Source organism: Manis javanica, chromosome 18 (assembly GCF_040802235.1).
Source record: "Manis javanica isolate MJ-LG chromosome 18, MJ_LKY, whole genome shotgun sequence".
NCBI classification, from domain to species: Eukaryota; Metazoa; Chordata; class Mammalia; order Pholidota; family Manidae; genus Manis; species Manis javanica.
In genome coordinates, this window is record NC_133173.1 from 1190648 (window position 1) to 1207723 (window position 17076).

The window sequence follows — 17076 nt, forward strand, 5'->3', positions numbered from 1 at the left end:
AATTGACCTCCACCGAGAAGGACGGGAAGATGAGTGGCCCTGGGGCTGCAGCAGGGGGTGTGAGTAAGAGGCACTGGGGAGCTTCCTGAGGTGACAAGAAGGTGCTGGATCTTGATTGTGGGGCAGTCCCAAAGGCGTAGTCAAATGGCAGGACTCATCAAACTGTTCACTTAAGATGGGCACTTCATATTGTGTGTAAGTTACATCTGAATTAAGTTGATACAGAAATAATCACAGGAGAGTTTTTTTGTGGAATTTGAAGAGGTGATCCCACTTTCCTATGGAAGAAAAAAAGAGAAATAATAGCCAATTAGTGTTGTTGAATAAGATATAAAATCAAAATGGAAAGGAGGAGGATGCATCATTCAACCTGCTGGGCATCAGGACACTTCACAGTTAACAGTGGGGGACTGGCGTGGGGACAGTGAACACGGTCAGCAGAGCACAACGGAGAACCTGGGGACACACATACTCAGAAAGGAGATGGTGGTCTGGGAGAGTCGGCATCACGAATCACAGGAGCCAGACGGACTTCGAATAAATAGTGGTAGGAGAAAAGCACATAGGAAAAGCAGCAATTATATCCTCGTCTCACACCAGATACAAAATATAACATCCAGAAAATAAATTGCACATTACTGAAAACATCTGAGTATTAAAAAGCAATGTATGCAAAACATTTAGGAAAATACATTTGTGAAATAAAGTCAGAGAGGGATTTTTTAAACCAGGCATACAGGATGCAAACCATAAAATAAATTACTGATATGTTCGAACTCACTACAAATTCAGCTTAAAGAAATGTAAAAGATAGCCAATAAAGTGGCAGAAAATACGTGCAAATTCTATACCCAAAGAAGTGGTGTTCAGAGAGAATATTAAGAATACATGAAGGTTTCATTAACGTCAATACAAAAAATACAATTCAATAGATAAATGGCCAAAGGGTTTGAATTCTCAATTCATAGAAATGGCATTAAATACATCAGAAGAGGGTGATCTTGATTATAATAGTCACGGGGATGGGCGTTCAGCATAGAGAACGTGGTCCGTCATACAGTAGCATCTATGTGGACAGATAGTGACCACACTAGTCAGGGTGAGCATTTAATAATGTAGATAACTGCAAAACAAAACAAAAAAAAAGAGGCTGAACCTCACTAGTGATTAAGGAAAATACCAAGTTAAAACCAGAAAAGAGGGTCACCAGATGGGTAACTGCAGTGGAGGACGTGGGGACACAGGCTCGTTCCTGCTGGTGGGAAATGGGGCAGTCGTGCAGGAGAGCGTCAGGCAGTGACCACGAGCATCAAAGACATCCAGACCCCTGGCCCCGTGACCCCGGGTGCGAGCATCTATCCCCGGAAACCGGCAGGTGCACGAGAGGACAGGTCAAGGGAGATGCATTGCGCTGTCGTAAGAGTGGAAAAGTGGGAAACAGTCTAACCACCGTTCAGTGGAGAAATGAACGAGCTGATTGAGTCACACAGAGGGATTTGCTGCAGCTCTCAAAACGACTGTGTTGCTGCATGCAAAAATTCCAAAAACCTAATGTTGAACTAAGAATACTGTCCATGTTTTTATAACCCAAGGCAATCACGTATTTTGTTTGTGCATAAATAGATACGCAGTAAAGGTTTAACAAAACACCTCATGGACTGACAGGCACAATTCTGCCTAGAGAGGGTGAGAAGCGGGAGAGGCTTGTGCAGTTGAATTCCCCAAAATGCATGAAGAGAGGAAAAGGAAAGGAGAGAGGGGTGCAGGCAGGAGAGGGAAGGTCCCTGGAGCCATCACAGCGGATGCGTCACACTGTCCCACGTTGGTGACAGCGACGAGTGTGTCAGACTTCCTGCAGACGCACAGTGAAGCGGAAACGTTTCACACACACAAGTCAGTAATGAGAAAAGAGCAACTTCCTCTCACTGAGAAGGCAGGAACTGGAAATTCAAGTAATGATGAAATGGCAGTAATCGCCTTCAGTCAAATGGCAAAAACATAGAAGAGCTCCTGTCCCTGTTCCAGGTAAGGACACGTGTGAAGGGGATTTCTGGCGTATTTTTGTAGAAATGGAAGTTTTATGACTCATTTTTAGAGTGATGTAGCAATATCTGTTCATTAAAAGTATATCTTTGACCTGGTGATCTCAATTCTAGACATCCTTCCTGGTGAGATAAAAGCCTTGAAATACAGGTAGATGTGTAAGAATGTTTGATTGCAGCAATATTTACAAGAAAATAGTAAATTGAGGCAAAGCTCACTAATAGGGGGATGGGTGAGCGGGCTGGAGAACCTCTAGTTCATTTTATATTTTAAAGTATTACCTCAGTATATTAGTAAAAGCAATAATGAAAAAGTATGAATATTGACAAATATTAACTCATTTTGATAATGCAAAAGCATACCAGGCAGGTTCATCTGTGACTACGTGGCTGCACATGTGAATATATGTGTACATGTTGAAAATGTGTGCTGTCCCCAGTAGGCTGTGTTTGTAGGTAGGAGAATGGTCACAGCAACCGTGAAAGCAGAAAGGAAGCAAAATGAAAGTGAGATGTTAAGCAGGCTGATCGGACAATTGCTCCGGTCCTATTGCATTTATGTACAGTTATTTATAAGCGTGCATTTCTGTGGATAAAAGATGTATGGAAATACAGCAATGGCAGCCCCAACGTGGTGGTGTCCGAGGCCAATTTCCTTTTCAGGTTTACGATCATTAATATTGTTTTACAAAGACTTTTTGTATTAACAAAATCATGAAAAATAATAAAAAGCGAACTGTCAGAGTAAGAAAGCAAATGATCAGTACTTTGGAATCATGAAATACTTGGGCATTTAGAAGCCAAGGGTGCAAAGAGAGGCGGGGTTGTGCAGCAGTCAGGCTGAGGGAAGAACAGGCTGCAGGGCAGGGACGAGAACAGGACTGAGGCCACATCCTGCCCCGCCCGGGCTCGCGGTGCACCTGCTGTTCATCTTTAAGCCTCAAAATAAACAACTGAACAAAAACATACTCTTGTCGTAGATAGAGCAAGAGTAATTTCTTTCCCGACTTTACCAATAATACATGCTCATTTTTAAAGTGGTGAGTGAAGGAACGCAGGCAGAATGGAAGATTTTATTCCAATTAACACTTCTTGGTGTTGGGCAGGGAGAGGTGAAGGGTCGGGAGCAGGACACGGAAATGCCTCTGCTGCCCAGGATGGCGGCCAGGAATCACCAGCAGACTCAGCCCTCACCTGCCAGCCTCCTCCCGGGGTGGGGGAGGAGGCTGTCCTCCGCCACTACCATTCTGAAGCCTACCAGTTGTTTATTTCCCCCACAAATCCTTCAAGCACATTCTCAGTAAACATTTGCATGGCACCTTCCACCTGCCAGGCACAGTGCTGGGGCTACACAGGGGACACCCGGCCTGTCCTCAGGACCCTGGGGATAAAATGAACGTCCCTGTGGCCAGGATTCTCCCCTGGCCCTGGTCGGCTAGCTCACTGCACACGTGTGGGCAATGTGTTGCTATTGACTCTATATAAAGAGCCCCGCCCAGTGCTCTGGGCCACACGGTGGCAGGGCTGCAGGGCTTCAGGAGAGCAGAGCAGAGGCTGGAGTGGTGGCAGCGCTGAGGACAGAGATTCAGAGGACGGCTGTGCAGGCAGAGGGGCCCAGAGGCAGAGCCCGGCTGGCTGCATGCAGACTCTGAGTGAACGGGATTCTAGTGACTGACCTGCCACCATGGAAATAAAGTTGGGTATAACCCTTTCATCCCAAGAACATTTTGCTGTCATTTCTTTGGTCACATGGAATCCATAGTGACCTTGCCCGGGGCTGAAACCCATTGGCAAGACAGACCCGTGCCCCAGGGCAGAGACGAGCAAATGGACATGACCTTCCGGAATGTGTGAGGGTTTCGGTAGAGGGCACCCACCCCACGCAGACGAGGAGAGGGGCGCCCAGCCTGCGCCAGCAGAGCGGGTGGGGGGCAGGGAGGGCGGAAGGGCTCCTCTGGGTGTGATCAGTGGACTTAACACTAGGTCCCAGGTGGGGCCCGTCAGAGATGGCGCCTGCCCACTGGGCCCGCAGCTCATTGGCTCAACCTTGGCAGAAAACACTTAATGGTCTCTTGTTGCCAAGCCCAGGGCTCTTCCAAATCATGAACTAGGTACGCCGTCCCTCAGCAGGACGCCAGACTAGAGTGACAGCCCTGCTTGCGAGTCTGCCCACGCTCGTGCCTTGAGCCAACTGCCGGCACCAAATGAAAGGCTGCAGGCCTGGCTGGGGACTGGAGGTGGTCCCGTGGCGGCTGTTCATCAGCAAGTGGGCATTTCTCCTCACGGAGTGCCTGAGAGCAGGGCCACGGCCCCTTTGCCCCTGGGGTCTGCACCCCGTCCGTGGCTGAGGGCAGGTGGGGCCAAGGACCTGCGCTGAGCCAGCAAAGAAGTCGCACCAGGGTTCCTGGTGTCTCCTCAGTGGGTTTCAGCCCCAGCAAGTTCCCTCTTGATTCAGTGAGACTGAGAAGTGACAGTGGGACGTTCTGGGGGTGAAAGGGTTTGTACCCAGCTTATTCCCACAGTGGCAGGTCCGTCACTAGAATCCCATCCGCCTCAGAGCAAGTCTGCACTCAGCAAGCCGGTCTCTGCCTCTGGCCTGTCCAACCTGCAGCCGTCTCAGCATCTGTCCTGGTTGCTGCCCCCCTCTCCAGCCTCTGCCCTCCTGCAGCCGTGCCACCGTGTGGCCCAGAGCACTGGATGGAGCTCTGTATGTAGAGTCAATAGCAACGTATCGCCCATGCGTGTGCAGTGGGCCAACCGACCAGGGCCAGGGGAGAATCCTGGGCACAGAAACTTTGGTTCACACCTGGGAACTGGGCATCCCGTGGACCCCCTCCTCTGAGTGGCGTGGCTGTTGAGGACACTGTGTAGAGCTGCTTGGCGGCAGCCATGGTCCCCAGTGCCAAGAGGGCTCCAGAGACCCAGTGTCACCGTTTCCCAGGGGCTCTGCCCACAGGCAGAAGGAACTCAGCTGGGGACCAGCAGGCCCTCTGCTGAGTTGCCAGGCAGGGCCAGGAGGCTCCTGTCAAGGCCTGGCTGTGCACGGCGAGGTCGGCAACTCCCGGCAGCTAGACAGGAGGGAAAGGTGACCGGGTGTGTGCCGAGGGGCCTCTCAGTGGTGACCTTGAGGGACTTAAGCCGGGTTCCACTCAGCACACGGCACAGGGCGTGGCCCTCAGCGAAGGGCCTGGAGTGCCGAGGGATTCATCTCACTCTGCGTTCCAGGCAGAGGCCCGAGCAGGCGGAGGCGGCTCCTCTGTAGTCCAGCTTCCCGCTCCCTGAAGGGGAGGCTTTACAGCGTGACTTCCGTTTTCTCCAGGGCACCCCGGTGAGATGGAGCTGTGCTGACCCTCTGTAGAGATGCTCTTTGGCTTGTGGGGGGCATCATTACTGCAAAAGACTGGAGCAACTCCCAGAGGACACGCCCTGCGGGCCCCAGGGGTCCCCAGGCTGTTATAGCTAAACGGAGAATGCTCAGACAGGAGGAAGCCTGACGGAGGGACCGAGTGGCCCCTCGTGTATGTATCGGACAGGAGGTCACCTCCAGTCCCTGGGCCCTGCTGCCCCCCTATCTCTCTCAGTCTGGTGGGAGCACCCAGCCTGGGCAGGGATGTGATGGGGAACCATTGTCCCTAGACCCAGCCTCTGGGGATCTGTGATCTGTAAGTTACAAACGGTTGATCTTAGGTTTTTCTTCCGTATGGGCCCAGTTTGGGTCGGGATCTGAAGAGCAGCAGGAGAGAGGACCACAGGTCTTGGAGGAAGAGTGGAGCAGTCAGGCTGACTGAGCCTAGAAAGAGCAGGCGTCCCCTTGTGTGTCAGGGAGAAAGGCCTGCGTCCTTTATCCAGTGTAGAGGGCGTCTGGGGAAAGCCAGGTCACAGTCACAGCACCAAGCACCCAAGCCCACGTGGGGAGCAGAGTCACCTAAGGGCCAGGGCACGAGGTGTGTGCTGGAGGGGGGCAGATCCCACATGAGGACCCTCAGCCACGCCTGCTCTGCTCAGGGATGCCCCACGAAGGCCCTTCTCTCTGTGCTGAGAGCAAAGGTGGGAGAGGGCTTTCCCAGCTCCGGCAGGAGAAAGATGCACGTACTCCTGAGAACCCAGCCGGAGAGGGCGGGCGTGCCCGGAGGGCACAGGGCCGACAAGCGGCCGAGTGAGCGGCAGGGGCTGAAGTACCTCCTTTTCTGAAGAGGTGTGTTAGTCAAGCTATTGCCCCCTTTTCTGGTTCATAGAGAAAAACATACCGTAGGAGGGAATGAGGATGGTAGTTAAACATCATTTATTGAGATTCTTCCAGTGGCACACATTGTGTGTATTTTAGATAAAACTCACACGCCATAAAACTCACCATGCCACCGTCCGTGGTTAGTCCATCAACAAAGTCGTGCCACCATCATTACCTGATGCCAGAACATTCCGTCACCCCGTAAAGAACCCCTGAACCTCTTAGCACTCCCTGCCCAGTCCCCCACCCCCAGGTGATGAGGTGGCATGCCAGCTGGTGGGTGCGAGGCCGTCCCCAGCCCGTGCGTGCCCGGGACTGCTCCCTACCCCTCTGACCCCGGGCACTGGCGGCTCTCACTCATCAGGACTCTGCTGACGGCTCCGGGGGCTTCTCTGAGGATGTCCCCCGGAGAGTGTGCACGTGGCCGTCTCCCTGCTGACCAGGCCCTGCAAACTCGAGCCTCCCGGCTTCCCTGGCCTTCAAGCCTCATTTCTTCAACTCAGGCTGAGAGGTGCTGCCTGGATTCTCTGCGACCTGGAACCTCAGGTAAGACCTGGACCATCTCAGCGCTTCTCCCCCCCCAGGAGTCCCCAGCCTCTGTTACCTGCTGCTTCCTGTCTGAAAACCACGATTGTATACATTGTATCTGTCAGTAGTTGATTCAGGTGGGAGGATAAATCTGGGCCCTGTTTTTTCTTCGGCTTATTTTTTTGGAGTCAGGTGGGTAGGTCCTCTGAGGTCTGTGAACGTGGCCTCGGCGTCTGATGGCAGGGCCCTGTTTCCTGCTGCTCTGGTCTGAACCCCAGACCCTGCCAGTCGGCTGCTCTCCTTGCCCCTCAAGCCCCCACGCTTAGAGCTCCTGGTCTCTGTCCACGCCTCACTCCCCTGTGGGGACCTGAGCAGCTCGAACCACTTGCGCCCCATCCCCCTGCCCTCGCTCGGCCCCCTCGTACCCCTTGGCCCGTGCTGACTGGGGGGGAGACGGAACTCGGCAGACATCCCCCCACAGACTTGCTGCCGCAGGCAGTTTCTCTCTCTTTTTGTTTCGTTTTTCCCAGTTTGGGGTGAGGGCGGCACTCTAAGCTCCGTAAGGTCAGGGACCTTCGTTTCGCTCAGATACATCCCAGCCGCTGAGGATATTCCCAGGCACCTGACACACACGCAGAATTGCTGAATTCATGGATTGTTTCTGAATTTCCCTCTCCCACCGGCCAAACGCCCTCAGATGTCTCTTCCTGTTTGCTAAGAACTTCCTCTACACCATGACCCCCTTCTTCCCATAACAGAGCACGTGACCCGGGATGTCCGCCACCCTGCCTCTCCTTGGGGCCATGTTCCCACGTGCCAAGCTTCACGCAGAAAGGCCTGCAGAGGAAGGACAACACCGGGCCGGCCAAGACGGAAGACACGTTAAGGCTCGTGATGGGGCAGCTGGGTTTTCACTGTTAGGCAAGGTCGCCCACATGATGAAACTGCACAGAGCCACGCACGCACACGCACGGGAGCGTTTAGGGCTGGCGAGAGCCCAAGAGGCCCTGTGGGCTGCCCCAGTGCCGATTTCACGGCTGTGACGTTGTCGCCCAGCTGTAAGGACATGTAAGATGCACACAAGGGGGGACGAGAGACGGGGAAGTCGCATGGGGCCTCCCTGTCCGTGTCTCTGCAACCTCCCGTGAGTCTATAATCATTTCAAAATGAAAAGTTTTTTTTAATGAGGCTACAGTGTAGTTTAAATGCAGCACATTTATAAATTACGAGTGTTTTCCAGTGCCTTCTTTCTGTCCTTCCTATCTTCTGGGCACGCTAATGGGAACCTGCTCCCAGCGCTCAGAGCCAGAGGGAGTCCTGATGTCTTTAAACAGATGCGTACAAGGGAAGTGGTATCGGCCGCGTCAGATGGCACAGCTGCCGGGCAGTCTCCCGCCCGGAGAGCGTCCACGGGCCTTGGGGCTCAGGAGTCACCTGGGACCCCGCGAGGGCCGGTCCAGGGGTGAAGCAGAGGCGGAAGTCGGGTGCTCTTTCCGTGAGGACCAGCCCCTGCAGGCTCTGCAGACCAGGATACCAATACCAGGACAGAGAGACAGCTTGGTGGCCAGACCTCGGTCACAAGGCAACGCTTAGATTTCAGAAACAAGGTCGGAGGAGTGGAATGAACAGCAGGCTCACCTGGTTCCAGCAGCTGGGCAGAGCCTTCACGTGCAAGTCTAGAGGTCCCAGCAGTGGGCAGGGGGCTGGGGGAAGGGAGCTGGGCAGGCCCTGTGGACGCTTCTGATGTACAAGCCCACGTTCAAGGACGTGCAAGGACTGCCACACAATCTACAAGGATCCCGATTCAGGGACTCAGTTGTGCGGCACTTAGCCTCCAAGAGCGGCATCCTACAGCTGCCCTGAGAATGGAAAACGGGGCCTATGTGTGCTGTCCTTCCTCCGCCCAGTGGTCCTTATTGATCTCAGGGATAGCAGGGGTCCCAGGAGGCCTGGAAAAGACCCTCGTGTGCTTCTGCCATTTAGTAACAGGCCATAAGGCTTGCAGACTTTTGTGTACGCCCCTGACCCATTCATCCAGATCCTGGGAATTTATCGTATAATGCTTGATGAAAGGAAATGCTAAATCCACCAAATTCCTCATTTCAGTTATATTCATATAACGATTTAATATTAAACTCTGAATATTCCCCCTTTATCCTCTCTCCTACCCACTCTCCACTCAGGTAGCTGGAATAGCCTCTATGTATCTCGCTTCTCAGGGGAATAGAAAAGGCCTTCAAAGAGAAGTTGGATTACACGAAGACACAGAGAAACAACAGTCAAGTTGCTTTTGCAAGATCCGGCCCTCACTGAAAGTTTAAAAAAATTTCTAGGCCTTCTAAGATCTGGACATTTAAATGGAAAGTCAAGCTTGGAGTGCTGAGTGGGGTTTTTACTTCCCATTGAATCGGGAACACTCAGGATGACTAGCCATGATCCTCCTGCCTGTGGGGGTTCACAACACATCACCCCAAAATATACCATTTTGGCAAAAGGATTATTTTGAATTAAAGGTTCCTGAGAAACTGCCAGTGCAAGAGGGACCCTCTGACCCCCCTTTGTCCCCCTTTAGAGTAGGAGATAAACCTCCCATGTGAAACCCAGCCAGCCTGTACACAGGGCAGAAGGCGGCCTCACCAGAGACGGGGACTGTGGGGCTGGGAAGGCTGCACCCGCAAACCTGCTGGGGCTTCACTATTTCCTTCCCCAGCCCAGACCCCTGTGTCTTGTCAATTCCACACAAATCCATAGGTTTTTTATTTATTTTTTCAATCTAAAAGGTATAAGAGCTGCCTCCTGGTCGCTTTTTTGAGTCTCATGTCTCTGAAGGGCTCCCCTGTGTACGAATGAACTAAATCTGTTTTTCTCCTATTTGTCTGTGTTTTTATTACAGGGGGTCACAGCCAAGAAGCTAGGGGGTAGCTGGAAGATCACCCCCGAGTCTCACGCCCAGAAGGACGTGGGAGTTCGTTCGGCCAGCAGACGGGAAGAGCAGATTCAGAGCTGGCCAGCCTGGACCCCGCCTGCCGGGCCCTGGAGAGGAGCAGCGGGCGCCCTGCCCCTCAGCGTACGCCTCGGGGCTCGCCCTCCGAGGGCTCTGGGCTCCCGGCAGACCCTCTCGGCCGCGTGCAGAGTGGCCCGCCCAGCCACCACACGCCTCCTCCTCCGTGCCACGCTCTCTCCCGGTGAGACCCACCCCCTGTGCCCCTCTGCCCCGGCTGTCCTGCCAGCACCCCACGGGCTGGGGCTCCAGCCCCAGGACCCCGTCTCCTCACGGCCCTGGGGGCTGTAGGCCCAGCTCAGGGTGCCGGCAGGGCTGGTTCCTGGCGAGGCTTCTGCCCGGCTTGCCGACGGCTGCCTCTCCCAGTGACCTCACGTGATCTTCCCTCTGAGCTCCTGCAGGGAGAGAGGGCTCCAGGGTCCCCCTCTTCTTATAGGGACACCAGTCTTGCTGGAGTGGGGCCCCACGTAGGATCTTGGGAGATGCAGTGCAGATCACAGCACACAACCCACTCCCGTGCTTTTGCTCACCCCAGACCAGCCTGTCTGCGCTCTCTGCCCCACCCCTGCCCCGGCAGCGAGACCCAGGCTGGCTTCCAGCGATTTCCTGCCCCACCTGCCCCAGGCGACGTCTCCCATTTTTTACCCTGGGCGCCCTGGGAGCTTCTAGGATGTGAACTTTCTGCCTTGATTCCTGAGATCTGTGGGCTTGCGTTTGCTCCCTTCCTGGACTGGGAGAGGCCTGGAAGCAGCTTTACTACATCTTTAACCACCACAGCACCCAACCCGGTTGCTCGATAAGCATTTACTGAGTTTACTCCAGAGGGGGAACCACGCTATCGCCGAGTACGTGTTCCCGAAAGGAAGAACGCATTCTCAGTCCCTTAGCCAGTCCTGAGTAAACTTTCCCAGGACGCTCTGAGCTGGCAGAGCGGTGTTGGAATATGTGCTAATTCAGGCTGAGTTTCCAGCGGCTCCTGTCACAAGTCACCAGGAAGATGCGGGCATGCACAGCGTACGTCCATCTCCTACAGTTCTGGAGGTCAGAAGTCCAAGCCCCGTCTCACTGGGCTGGAATCAAGGTGCCAGCAGGCTGGCTCCTCCTGGAAGCTCCGGGGAAGAATCTGTCCCTGGCCCGTCAGCCTGAGCAGGCTGCCCACAGTCCTTGGCCCCTGGCCGGTCCTCAGAGAGCTCCCACCTCTGCTCCCAGTGTCACACCTCCACTACTTATTCTGACCCCCCTGCCCCCACCTCCTGCAGGACATTTCGATCCCAGTGGCCCATCCCTGTAACCCAGGACAATCTCCCCTCTCAAGGTCCTTAAACTCAATCTCATCTCTGAAGTCTCTCCTGTAGCCAAAGGGGCCATAGTCACAGGTGGGGCTGAGGGTCGTCAGGTGCCTCACCTGCCACGGGACTGGAGTCGTGTTATGCCGAAGCAGGGCCGTCGCAGCGTCAGTTACATCAGGGCAGGGCCTGCGCTCAGGTTTCCCTGCAGGCGGAGCAGAGCGCTGGCCAGAGCCAGGGACGCTGCACTGGGCTGCGATGCGCCTCTACACCGTCCTTCAGCCCCAGTGTTCCCAGGCACAAGGTCGTGGGCACTGCTTCCTGTCACTCGGGGGCCCCTCCAGCCCCTCCCGCCCGTCAACCTGGGCTTTAAACCTCTTCTTCCCTCTTTTCCCTCCAATGCACGTGCTGACCTCGATGATGGTTAAGTGGGCTTCACAGGAGAAGCAGTTTTTCCTCCCGGCAGCCTTATGAGGGCCTCTCACTCCAAATGCAAACGACTCAGGCTGGGTCTGATTGCAGCGCGACTGTGTGTGTTCCCTGTCCTCCGGTTACTCACGCCAGCCATGCTGCTCAGGGACGTGGTGCCGGCCTCTCGGGCTTGCTACTAGTCAGCAAATGCTGGGGGGCCCCGGTGAGGACAGGACTCCCCGTGGTGAGGGCCGCAGAGGGTCCGGTGCCTGCTGTCCTCAGGCCCGTCAGCCTCCCGGCGGCCCGTCAAGCCTTCCAGCTCTGGTTACACACGGTGGCTTGCAAAGCGTCCGTTTGCAAATGCGATTGGCCCACATCTCTTCTCAACACCCTTCAAAGCTCTCCTGGGGGATCATACTCTTCAGCAGGTGTTCAAGGCTCACCGCCACCCTGGCTTCCTGGCCTGCTGCCGTCTTACTCACCTCCGGGTTTCGTTCCGTGCCTGTGCGGCCACCACGCCGTCTCCGGCCTTCATCCTTAGATGGATGTGCCTTTACCACTCAGCTTGGGTGTGGCCCCTCCAGGGAGCCTCCTCTGGCCCCATGCCTGGAGCATCCCCTCTCCACACTCACACACACTCGTGCACGTGCACGGGAGGCACCTGTCGGGAATTATCTCCAGAGGGGCCCCATGAGGGCAGCGACCTGGTCCAAGTCCCCCACGGTGCTCAGCACCCCATGGGAGAACAGGATTAAAATGAACTCAGGAGGCTGGTGTCCCGGCAGAAGATACCAGGCTGGCCCTTCCCCGTCCCTCTTACAGGAGCCCCAGTCCTCTGATGCCTGTCACAGTGGCTCATAGCCCCTGCAGCTTATTAAAAAAATCTTAGTAGTAGCTAAGCTCTTGAGCCGGCAAGTCTAGAACTTGAGAAACTGCCAGAAAAGGGCAAATGCGATGGAAGCTAATGTTCATTACTCACCATCAGCATTTGTTTTTCAGTCTAATGGGTTCCTTGATGAATGGTGTTGTTAAACATTTGGAAAAAATATGAAAACAAATTAATGCGATGTTCTCTAGCTCCCCACATCCCCGCCAAACTTCATGTGTAACATAATACCCTCGTGGCGTCCGAGGAGGGTCTCTGCTCTTCGCCCACCCCCTCTGAGTCCTGGGGAGAAGCTCACAGCCTGGTCTGAGCCAGTAGTTCTGACGAAGCGCACACTGATGTCACTGACCCCACGAAGATGCGCACGGGACAGTCACCACCTCCTGCTGAAGGCTGATGCGTAATCCCCGAGAGCTGTTTTATTTATTTACTCATTTCCTCTAGGCCCTGCCCTCAAAGGGCTTGGAAACTGAAGAAGTTTAAAAAAGAGAGAGAGAGAAATTTTCCTGCCTGATTCTGGGCTCAGCTGATGAACGAGGCAACCAGCAACGGATCAATATTGCTTGTAATAAGTGTTCGGCTGTAGCTACCACTCGCCGGCGCTAAATGCTCTGTAATTCATCCCTCGTGGTACCTCGGTGAGGGAATGACCATAATCCATATTTTACTGATATGGGAGTTGAAGCTCATTCTAACCAACTTCCCCGAATGCTAGTGGCAGAGCCACGCTTGACCTGGGTCTGGCCTGGACTTCACAGCCATGCTCTTAGCCCCTGGGCTCTGACCGCCCCCATCCACACGCCCTCTGCTTCACGTCCTAACGCCCCCGGCCGTCTGATGCTATCACCTCTCTAATCACCCACCGTGCTTCTGCCAAGCAGCCAGCCCGTTGCCTCCCCCGCAGCTCACGCCTGCTCCGCTCGGAAGGACGGAGCAGCCTCCCCAGGCGGGTTCAGATCTGTGTGTTCTCCCTCCACCCGTTAGTACCGGTTCCGCCCCCGGGGCCTCCCAGAGCCACCTTCCACAGGCCAGCCTTTGGGATGTCTGGAGGCAATATCCCAGCCCGGGGCTGTGCCAGGACAAGGGACCCAGCCCAGGGCCTGTCACAGTGGCCAGCATGGAAGCTGAATTTGGAGAAGGGCTGGTCACCAGCGCAGGGTAGCTCCCAACAGCACTGCTTCTCCATGGAAGGCCCTTCATGAACCGACACCCCAGTTCTGCACCTGTTTTCTTAAGTGGACAGAACTCAGGCCCATCTCCCCATGGGGTGAGGGTGGGCAGGGCTATTCCCATAATTGCATCCGGAGACACACTGCGGGTGCGGAGGACCCCGACGGGGCAGGGGGCTGCAGCACGGCTTCCACGGGACAGTCCCTGGGCTGTCCCCTCCGCCCCCACGGCAGCAGAGCGGAAATGCAGTGGCCGGACCTCGTGGGTGCCTCTCAGCCCCGCTCCCATCGGGCAAGGCCTGGGTGCCCCCGGATGTGACTGCGTGGCTCGGCGTTCCCTCCCCTTGTTCCTCTCTTCTGCTCCTGGGTTTTGTGGAGAAGAGTTTAAGATGGGACGGCAAATTTTCTCTGCAAAAGGCCAAAAGTAAGTATTTTAGGCTTTGCGGGCTGTATAGTCTCTGTTACCACTACTCAGTTCCTCCCCTGCTGCCAGAAAGCAGCCATGGCCGCAGGTGATGGGTGAGCTGCTGGTCAACAAAACATGACTTGAAGACACCAGAATCTGAATTTTATATAATTCTAGTGTTCAAAATACAATTTTTTTCCAAATATTTAAAAATTTGAAAGTCATTCATAGCTTGCCAGCCATACAAAAACAGGCAGAAGTGCATATTTGGTCCATGGACCAGTTTTCAGACCCTCGGTCTAAGAAAGTTTACTGACCCCGAGTGTTAGCTGGGGTGGGACTCTGGCCTGTATGGTTTCCCAGGGGAGTCTTGACCCCCAGGCTCCGAATTTGGGCCACGTGGGGCAGGCATCCTTGGTGGCCCGGCGGGAGATGATGCATCTCTGGCTGTGCCAGGTCCCTGCCCCGCAGCTCCAGTCCCCTGCCCAGGCTGTGCCACGCCCGGAAGCAATTGCCTCATGACCTCCGTTTGCGTCTGAACTGTGCGGTGTCCCTCCTTAGAAGGCTTGGCCTGACCAGAGGAATAGTTAACAGCTGCCTTGAGCTTTGACTCATTACTACTAGAAGGAAACTGCCTGGACATTATTTTCCTAGGGAAGAATTATCACTAAGAGGAAATGTGAGGATTTAGGGACAATAACAATTTAACAGGAAACCAGGACTGAACCCGGAGCAGGGACGGGTCCCTGAGTCAGATCAGCGGAAGGACACGATCGGCTCTGCCATGAGCTACAAAGCAGTATTTTCTGATCTTAGATACATCTCTTAAACTCGGTGTAAGTACCTTTTTGGGTGCAATGATGAGAGAGTTGTTTTATAAAAACTAGAGCTACTTTTAAATATTGTTTTCACTTGCTCACAGCAAGTTGTTTTCTTAATCTGGAAGTGGGAGTTCTGAGTCCTGCTCAATGTTCTTTCTTCCAAAGCCCTTGTTTGCCGCAGGGAAGGCCCCATGCTCTGGCTCCCATTTGCGTGCCCACTTGTCCACCCAGGCTGCTCAGCGGGACTCTTCCCCCCACTCACGTGGTGCCCAGGAAAAGGGAGACAGCACAGGTAGGGAGAGCAGGGACCCCAGTCAAAAGGCAGAGGGTGTCCCTACAGCAGATCATGGACGCTCCAGCTGCACCCCGGGCCCCATGGCTCGAAGGTGAGGGGTGGCTTAGGGCACATGCCGGTGCCAGGTCTTCTGCTCACGGAAAAAATCCAGGGCACTTGGGCAACCATGCCCGAGCCCACAGGCCTGAAGAAAGGAGACACGCTTCCAGGCCGTCAGCGAGGCGATGACACAGCCGCACGCTGGCTCCCCCGTGAGAATGTATTGATCCACAGACTACAGGCAGCAGGCAGGGGCCCCAGAACATACCTCCACTCACAGCACAGAGTACGTCCAAACAACGGACTGCTAGAAATATTTTGTTGATTATTTAATAGCCATTTAAAAAGCATGAAAGCAGATAGACCATAATGAGCTAAAATGACCCATTACTCAAACAAATGTAGCTTTGCTGTATGGTTCCCCCAAATTCTACTTCTGGGTATATATATACCCAGGAGAATGGAAATAGCAGTTAAGTCAGATATTTGTGCATATGTGGTGTACATACCATGGAATATTATTCAGCCTTAAAAAGGCATGAATTCTGACACAGGCAACAACATGGATGAACTTTGAAGACATTATGCTAATGAAATAAGCCAGACATCAAAAGGACAGATATTATATGATTTCCCTATGTGAGGTGCCAGGAATAATCAGATTAACAGACGGAAAGGATGGTGGTTACCAGGGGCTAGTGGGAGAGGGGAGTGGGGATCTAGTGTTTCATGGGTACAGGGTCTCATTTTGGGAAAATGAGTTTCTGGAGATGAATGGTGGGGATGGAGGCACAGCAAGGTGTGCACTTAATACCACTCAAAAATGGATGAAATGATACATTTTACATTATGTATATTTGGCCACAATAAAAAGTTTATCCATTAACAACAGAAGTGAAAAACTTATAGTCCAAAAACTACAAAACTTTTTTTTTCATTGTTGGAAGAAATTATGGAAGACCTAAATAAACTGGAAGGCAGCACACATTTCCATGGGTCAGAAGACTTAATATTGTCAAGATGACAAGACAAATTGGTGTCCTGGACGGATCTACAGACTGAATGCGATCCCATCAAACCCAGGTTAGCGTCTGTGCAGACACTGACAAGCTGATTCTAAGATGTTTTTGGAAATTCAAATTACCCAGGATAGCCAAAACATCTTTAAAAAGGAGGACAGCATTGGAGGACTACTCACACTTCCCAATTTCAAACTTACTGGAAAACTGTAATAATGAGGAAACTGGTGTGATACCGGCCTACGGTCAGACATATAAATCCACAGAATAGAACTGAGAGTCCAGAAAGAAACCCTCACATTTACAGTCTGTTGATTTCCCACCGTGGTGCCAAGACAATTCAGGGAGGAATGAACAGCCTTTCATCGCACAGGGCTGGACAACAACGGAATATCCACGTGTGAAAGGAAAAGAGTTGGTCGTCTAACTCACGCCATATCCCAAAATTGACACAGGTTAAAGATCAAGTGTAAGGGTGACACAAAACCGCCATCCACTTCTGGTGGGATCAGAAAACGGTGCAGACATATACACACGCGTGCGCACGCACACACACACACACATACTCAAGCACACACATGTGTGCAAACACACACACATGCATGCACAGCAGAAGCCTGTAGTGCCTCCCCTGGCTGGGAAGAGTCACAGAATCTCTGATGTTTATAATGTGATTGAACTCCCCCCTTTCATTGGTGACCTTTGGTTAGGTTGAATCATTTCCTTTGGAAATAAAAGAAAATGCCTTCATTGTTTTTAACAAGTTCTCCTCATCTTTGAAAATATTTTGCAAAAAAACTATCTCTGATTTGGGAGCCTCAGACTTCCTCTAGGTTTTGTCTCTACTGACCTCAGCAGACCACGTGGGGTTGTTGGGAGAACTCTCCATGTACCGGGGTGTTTCCACAGTGGAGTTGAGGGCCCTCTCTGAGCTCACCCACTGCG

The 17076-nt window shown here is 53.3% G+C and overlaps 1 long non-coding RNA gene across 3 annotated transcripts; it reads left to right on the plus strand.

Annotated features, from left to right (window-relative positions):
• Positions 1-1744: 1744 nt before the first annotated feature.
• LOC108388524 (uncharacterized) lies at positions 1745-16873 on the plus strand. 3 transcript variants are annotated; one of them, XR_012127085.1, is made up of 5 exons: positions 1745-2025; positions 6635-6816; positions 7557-7685; positions 9692-13975; positions 16060-16873. It is a non-coding gene; the product is annotated as an uncharacterized lncRNA (long non-coding RNA). The 3 variants fall into 3 exon arrangements; XR_001851092.3 differs by having other exon boundaries at positions 1842-2025; positions 7557-7866; positions 9692-16873; XR_012127084.1 differs by having other exon boundaries at positions 1853-2025; positions 9692-16873.
• The last annotated feature ends 203 nt before the right edge of the window (positions 16874-17076 follow it).